The sequence below is a fragment of the Pogona vitticeps genome, chromosome 1 (genome assembly GCF_051106095.1).
Source record: "Pogona vitticeps strain Pit_001003342236 chromosome 1, PviZW2.1, whole genome shotgun sequence".
Classification (NCBI taxonomy): domain Eukaryota; kingdom Metazoa; phylum Chordata; class Lepidosauria; order Squamata; family Agamidae; genus Pogona; species Pogona vitticeps.
Window position 1 is genome coordinate 29,239,997 of NC_135783.1, and position 7,339 is coordinate 29,247,335.

General features: G+C 42.1%; 1 long non-coding RNA gene across 1 annotated transcript; it reads right to left on the bottom strand.

Moving 5' to 3' along the window:
* Nucleotides 1-594: 594 nt before the first annotated feature.
* LOC144585780 (uncharacterized) lies at nucleotides 595-6,296 on the bottom strand. Its single transcript, XR_013540328.1, has 2 exons — nucleotides 5,929-6,296; nucleotides 595-4,268 (listed from the first exon to the last, which is right to left on the bottom strand). It is a non-coding gene; the product is annotated as an uncharacterized LOC144585780 (long non-coding RNA).
* Between the last annotated feature and the right edge of the window lie 1,043 nt (nucleotides 6,297-7,339).

The window sequence follows — 7,339 nt, forward strand, 5'->3', positions numbered from 1 at the left end:
GCTAACCTGCTCAGTTACAGAAAGCCAAAAACAGAGATGAACCCATTTAGCAGGTGTGAACATTCAGCAGTTCAAGTCTTGCATAGAATTAAGACGGCTGGAACTGTTTACCTAAAAATCATCAATGGGGCAGGGGCTAAATGGACCTTGAGAAAAATTTTTACAGCCAGGGTACTAAAAACCAAAAGGCCCTGTTGCACATCCCAGTCAAGTGTCTCTCTAGCCAGTGGCAACCGATGGAATGGGGCCTCTGATGATAAATGCCTTGGGCGGGCAGGTTCACGTAGCGCTTCTCCCCGGCCTTGGCCTGGGCCGCCCTCGTGGCGACACCTGCCCCCACTACGCCACAATCCACCTCTCTAAGCACTGGAAGGAGAGGCTCTTCCTGGCCAGGGCGCTCCAGCTGCTCACCCCAGCCTCGCCCTCTGCCATGGCTGGCCTCACCACTGCCCTACGCTGCCACCTTGGCTGCCCTACGACGTCAGCTGGCGCCCCGTCACTGGTTGCCATCCGCCGTGGCTTGGTTGCAGCTGGGCCGGAGAAGGGGGTGGGAAGGGGGAGATCAGGCAGCTGGGGATCCACCTCCAGGCAGAAGAGGAGGAGGAGGGGAGAGGGTTAGGGTTGCGTCCTCATTACCCCCAGGATTTCATTTTTACCCCCTTTGGGGTAATTTACCTGTTCCCTGATGACTGGCGTAAAGCACTCTATGGGCAGTCTACAGTTTAATTATACAGACTAATCATTGCCCGACCCCCAGTGAACCAGGTACTTAATTTACTGACCTGGGAAAGATGGAAGACTGAGTCAACCTGAAGCCCACTGGGATCAAACTCAGGTTGTGAGCAGAGTCTTGGCTTCAGTAGTTTAATTTAACCAATTGTGCCATGGGACTCAGTAGTTTCCTACTTCTGATAAGAACCCACCTTGGTCTTTTTTAAAAAACTGCCAGAGCTTAGAAAAGTTACTTTTTTAGGACTGCAACTCCAAGAATTCCCAGCAAATGTGGCCATTCACCATGCTTGCTTGGGGTGACCTAACTGTGGTAGTCCAAAAGGTTAACTTTCCCAAGGTCTGGAGCTGGCTGGCTGATTTCAAAAGGCTGTCTGCCTATTACCCCAGGCACAATCACTACCCACTTATAACCTCCACCTATCCTCCAGTGAGCTCAAGGCAGCAAATGTATCTTGTCTCCTTCCTGCTAACGACCCAGCGAGGTAGGTTGGGTGAGTCAAGAAACTGGCCCTAAATCACCCAGAAAGTTTCTGTGGTGGAATGGAAGCTTGAACCTGGATTACTCAGCTCCCAGTTCAAAACAGCAACCACTGCAGAATACTGGCCCTGTTAGAATTTTTGCAGCTTTGCATGCTGCCTCCAGTAGGTTTGGCTGGGAAGAACTTTTCTGGGCTGGGGTAATTATCAATCTATTCAGCATTAACTAATTGTTCCCTCCTGCTTCTGATTTCAAAGAGAGCCCTGCCTCTCTGCTGAGAGCCTTCTGTTGAGGTCAGTTTGCTAAAAACCAATCACGCCTGTCAATTTGCTCTTTGATCTATTCAACTGTAAGTAATGAAACTTTTTGTTCTTTCTCCTACTAATGTCTCAGAGTGAGTTATTAAGACTGTAAGTGCCAGCTGATGAGAAAAAGGGATGAACTACTATGGGGAACTTGAAGTTACCGTATTTTTCGCTCCATAAGATGCACCTTTCCATAAGACGCACCAAATTTTTTAGGAGAAGAAAACAGGAAAATATAATCTGTTTTCTTCACTCCATAAGACGCACAGACTTTCCACCCTCTGTTTTGTGGGGGGAAAGTGTGCCTTATGGTGCGAAAAATACAGTACTCTGTTCTATGAATTCCTGCACTTCTGCTGCACAGCTAGAGGAATTGAACCAAAATTCAAAACTCTGCAAAAGGCTCTACACTTACTTAGTCCAAAGTGGAGCTGTTAAAAGTTTGATATATATAACTAGGAAATATAAAACAGACCTTGGCAAGAAAAACAGAAAAATCCTGCTGAGGATTGAGAGTTGAGTTCAGAATTGCCTCTCACATTTAAACCCATCTAATATGATGTAGAAAAGCAGCATGCATTTTTAAGCAGTTTTCATGGGTCAGCTATTGTCACCTCAACACTGTTCTTAGTTATTCATTTTGATACATTCATCTAGTAGGATTACAAAATACAATGCAATTGTAATTCGATCAGGATTACACTACAATAATGCAGGTGAATAGCTGAATGAAACTTTAGCAAGGCTTCAATCACCTGCTGTTTCTGATTGGAACATTTGTTCTTCAAGTGACAATTGACTGACTTCCCACAGTATCCAACTTGTTCTGCCTCTACAGCTGAAACCCTACTGAGAACAGTATGGTACAAGGGCACCTGTCTGCCCCCCTCCCCCAATTGCAATCAATGCTGGAATGAAAGTGGAACAATCCAAATTAAGGGAAAGTTAAAATCCAGTGATACCCAGTTCAGAGCCTCCAGGTCTTTTTTTAAAAAAACACACACACCACTTCTTGAGCTTGGATATGCCACATACGGTGTAATTCTCCCCACTGACAGACTCTATAGAAAGAATGTGAGAAGACGCCATCAGAGTCCTCACGGGAAGTAACTGAAAGGGGACCTTGGAACAACTGTGCATAGCTTCCAGAAATGTATACAGATTTGGGGTTGGTCTAAATGTCCTCTTAGGGTCCCGAGAGACTCATGCCTTTGGATTGCTCCCAATTCTGTTAAGTACAGCTCTTTGGATACCTTTTGATGATATGTTGAAACGGCAGATGAGCCACATAAGCTTCCATGTTAAAGTCTGCAGCATATGAACTTTGCGGCCAGTTTGGTATCTTTGTAGCTTGTATTTCTGCAGATGTAGATGGTTTTGCAATCTAAACAGGTTCTTCACTGTGGTTCAGATAGTGGTTATCTCAGAAATGTACTGCAGTCACTGCTGTCACAAAAGGCTGATAAGAAAACTTTATTGCCCTTAAGCCTTACAAGAAATCCTAAGAGAAAATGAGACTGATGAGCAGCAAGAGGGATGACCAAATCCTGTGTCATTCAGATGAGAGCAGTAAACACCTCCTGTTACCAGAACTTGAAATTCTGCTTTTGCCCTCCAAGCAAAAGAAAGTGGCTTTCATTTCCCAGTGCCTGGCACCAGCCTTGCAGATTGTCAAGGTAAAAGTATGATGAATGGCATATTTTAACAGGGCTGTTCAAATGCAAAACTATTTCCTTATGCATACCTCAGGTTATTGAAAGCACCACAGTTGCCTTCAACTGCTTTATACTTTTTGAAACTGCTTACAATAAAAGACCTTGGAACATTTTAGGCATTCAAATTTTATCTTGTTCTCAGCCCAGAAATCTTGGATCTCTGAGGATTAAGCTATGGGCAAACAGCTTGCTTTAAAGCAGTATTGAACGGCATTAATAAGGGTCTACATGGCCTCATTTTAGTCATTTTAGCTTCTATTGAGAGTTCAAGCTTAATTTGATCTAGAATCCACTTATTGGGGCGGGGGTGGCAGTCCACGATATCTGTAAGGTTCTCCTCCAGCACCACATTTCCAATGACAAAGCTTTTCTCCTCTCAGCTTTCTTTGTTATCTTTGTTACCCAGCTTTCACATATGTACATATTACATACATATAGAAAAAAATATAGTATGGATGATCCTACACTTGATAATCTTTTCTAATTCCTTCATTGCTGCTCTTCTGTGTCTCAGTCTTCTTCTGATTTCTTGGCTGTAGCCTCCATTTGGTTTAGTGATTTAATGGAGGGATAGAAAATCTTCAACAATTTGGATTCCTTCATTGTCAACATTAGTTATATAATTCTCTGTCATCATTTTTGCCTTCTATATGTTCAGCTGTCATCATGCTGTCACACTTTCTTCTTTGATCTCTTTTCAGTAGTGATTTCAATTCACTGCCTTTCATTTGATAGAGTTTGCGTATAGATTGGGAGGTGCATATGGAAGATAAAATGCAGCCTCTAATGGTTTTGCCAGTTGAAAGCCATACTGCCTCTTCATAGTGGCCAGAATCCTATTACTGTATTGTACTTACATATGCTAGTGTAAGTAAAAAGGTGTAAAGTCTGGCAACAAATTGCTACTGGTTCAGGAGTCTTCATCACTAGTGTTCTTCATCACTAGCAATTCATATGACCTGGCACATGACAGAAAAAACAAGGGATAGATTTCTCTGCTTCCGTCTTTCTCCCTATTGGGTTGGCTCTTGTGGATCTCTGAAAAAAAATTAATCACCAAAAGAAGGGGATAAATGAGAATATAGATTTGGGTAAAAATGGCACAGCTACTCATTGTCGTGTCATGGAGTTGTGTGTTCTCAACTGTGAGTACCTAGATGTTCTTGGACTACAATTCCCAAAAATCCTGCCAGTACATCTAGTGATGAAGGCTTCTGGGAATTTTAGTCCAAAAACATTTGGGAACCTAAGGTTGGGAACTGCTGGGATAGAATGATGGACTAGGACTCTTGGTTTCAGCCACAGAATACGGTTGTATCAGATGGTTCCCACACAACAGTGCACAACAACAACAAAATTGGCACATGCTTATTAGGATTGGCAGATTGCAAGGTCAATTGGAAGTCTCTGGTATTTGCTATACTACTCCACATCTTTATTATTATTATTATTATTATTATTATTATTATTATTATTATTATTATTATTATTATTATTATTATTATTACTACTACTACTACTACTACTACTAATAATAATAATAATACTACTACTACTACTACTACTACTACTACTACTACTACTACTACTACTACTAATAATAATAATAATAATAATAATAATAATAATAATAATAATAATAATAATAATAATAATAATAATAATAATAATAATAATAATAATAATATGCCATCAAGGCAGTTCTGACTTATGGCAACCCTTATCAGTGTTTTATAAGTAGAGAGTAGAGAAGTGGTTTACCATTTCCTTCTTCTGGAGGTTACTTGGGACTGTGCAGCTTGCCCAAGGCCACACAGGCTGGCTCCACTCCCAGGAGGCGCAGTGCGGAAGTGAACTCTCAACCTTGGGCTCCACAGCCAGATGCCTAACTCACTGAGCTATCCAGCCACCACGCTCTTGTCTTTAGGGAGTGGAATAAAATCTCAGGGCAAGTGGTACAGCAGGAGAAAGTTTGGTTTTTGTGTGTTAAGTAGCTTTAAAATCTAGCTGCACCTCTCTATCCACTTCCAGCCTGGCTGGCGTATGTTGAGACTTGTAGTTCAAAATCCTAAGTTTCTAATTGGTGATCCAAGACGATGCAGCAGAACTCTGGGTGTTGTAGTCCAATACCATAAATATACCCCACTCTACTGTATAGCATCCCAGCTGAGCTGGAGGGTTTTACTTTTTTGTACTACCTCTGCCAGAATAACCTCTGCCTTGGAAAATATAGTCCAAAAAAAGTAACTTTCCTATCCTATCTCTGCATTTTAGCCCTCACAAGCTCTTTTGGGGAAAATTAATTGTATTGATTGGCTCACATCACACATAAGACTCCCGGGGGCCGTGTGAGGTGCTGTCCTGTAAAACCTCATCACCTCATGAATCTTTCATTGGCCAGCATGATCCGAGAACCCAGCTGCCACCACTGCCAGCTCCCCACTTGCTCTCTCCGATGATGCCACCACGGCTGAGCTCTCCCTTATTGGATCAGAGCTATTAATCTGCTTACCCTACAGATCCTGAGAGCCTTATCAAATTGCCTCCCAGGAACAGCAGGCTTACAAAAGAGTCATGTGCTGCTTGCTTACGGAAGACCTCACAAAATTATTCTCAGGTGTAGTAGTAAACTGAAATCATTTCCAATTAAGCACATGACTTGCAATTCCAAGAGAAAAACACAGTCATCGCTACTTACAGGACACAGACACTCTTACAGAAAGGCTCGGCAGACATAAACACAGGCCATTCGAAGAAGGAGAATTTCCAGTTCACTCCCAAACAAATCTCAAATAAGATTTATGAGGCAGGGACGGATGGAGTGGAAGGTTTCTAAAGTGAAAACAAAAAGAATCTGGAGGGCTGGATTGTAAGCAATGTAAGCTGTGCTACTGATGCAGATTCCTAAGTGATGTTTTTAAAAGCAATGTGAGGCTATTTATAATTTAAACATTATTTAAAAGTTGGCAGTCATGGGAATTAAAACAGTGGACATCCCATTTCATGCTTGTACAGCTATGTAACACTGGTTTTCTGAAATTTGTAAACCAAACTACTGTTAAAGGCACAGCCTTTAACAGGTGAATTTTTAAAAAAAGATACGATTTCACACACATTAAAAACAGCAATAAAAATAAAGACAATGCAAGTAACCCAAAAGGACTAGTACAAGTTTCAAAACCAAAAGACTCAACCTGACTTATTCATCTGAGTCTGAACATATAAGGTAGTCACCCAGTGATCCTTTCTATGGAAGGAGATTACGAAGACGGACACAAGCCCTCTGCCAAAAAAGAGGACAGGGATGTAAAAAAAAACAAAAAACAAAAAACAAACCACAAAACAACCTGTCCTCTTGCAGTCCTTCAAATGGAAGACTATCCTTTGCAAAAGAGGCCATGGGACTACCCTAGCTATGGCACTATGGCTGAATCGCCTGTTCTTCTGCTGCAGCAATGGCTATGGCAGTGCAGTGAAGGGCGAGGGGACCTGGGCAGGGAGACAGATGCCTCCACGTCCTGCCTGAGTCATGGAGGAGAAAGGCAAGAAGGTGAGGGAGGAGGACCAGGGAGGAGGCGTGGGGGAGCAGGGTTTACTTGGGCTTGAGCGGGAGGAGCTCTTCACCGAGGGGGCTTTTGCAGGGCAGGAGACACGAAGGGAGGATTGCTTTTACACCCCCCAAAAGTAAATTAACCTCAAAGTATATTAACATTTTTTTCCTTTTCAAATTGTTTCTGGTAGAGACAGATTTACAGCCCTGCTAACTATTTATTTGTTCATTAATAGGTTAGAATTATATTCTGAAAAAAATCTATTTCAATGTGTTTTCTTTACCCTATTAAAATGCCTTTTTATGCACATGTAGTTATTTGGCTATTATAAAAGGGGGTCGACTAAAAAAAAAAAAGATTGGGAAACACTGCTTTAGAGAATCAATCCACCTCCCTATGAATGAGGTGTGCTGAAAATGTCCTGTCCTCAACAGCCCTGCTCAGCACCCCGTAGGAGAGAGCTTCCTTTATGCAGACAATCCATCTCATATTGGGTTTCCCTCATTTCTTGGTGCCACTATTTCCCATTGTTATTGGTTTTTTTTTCCCAGTGAATCC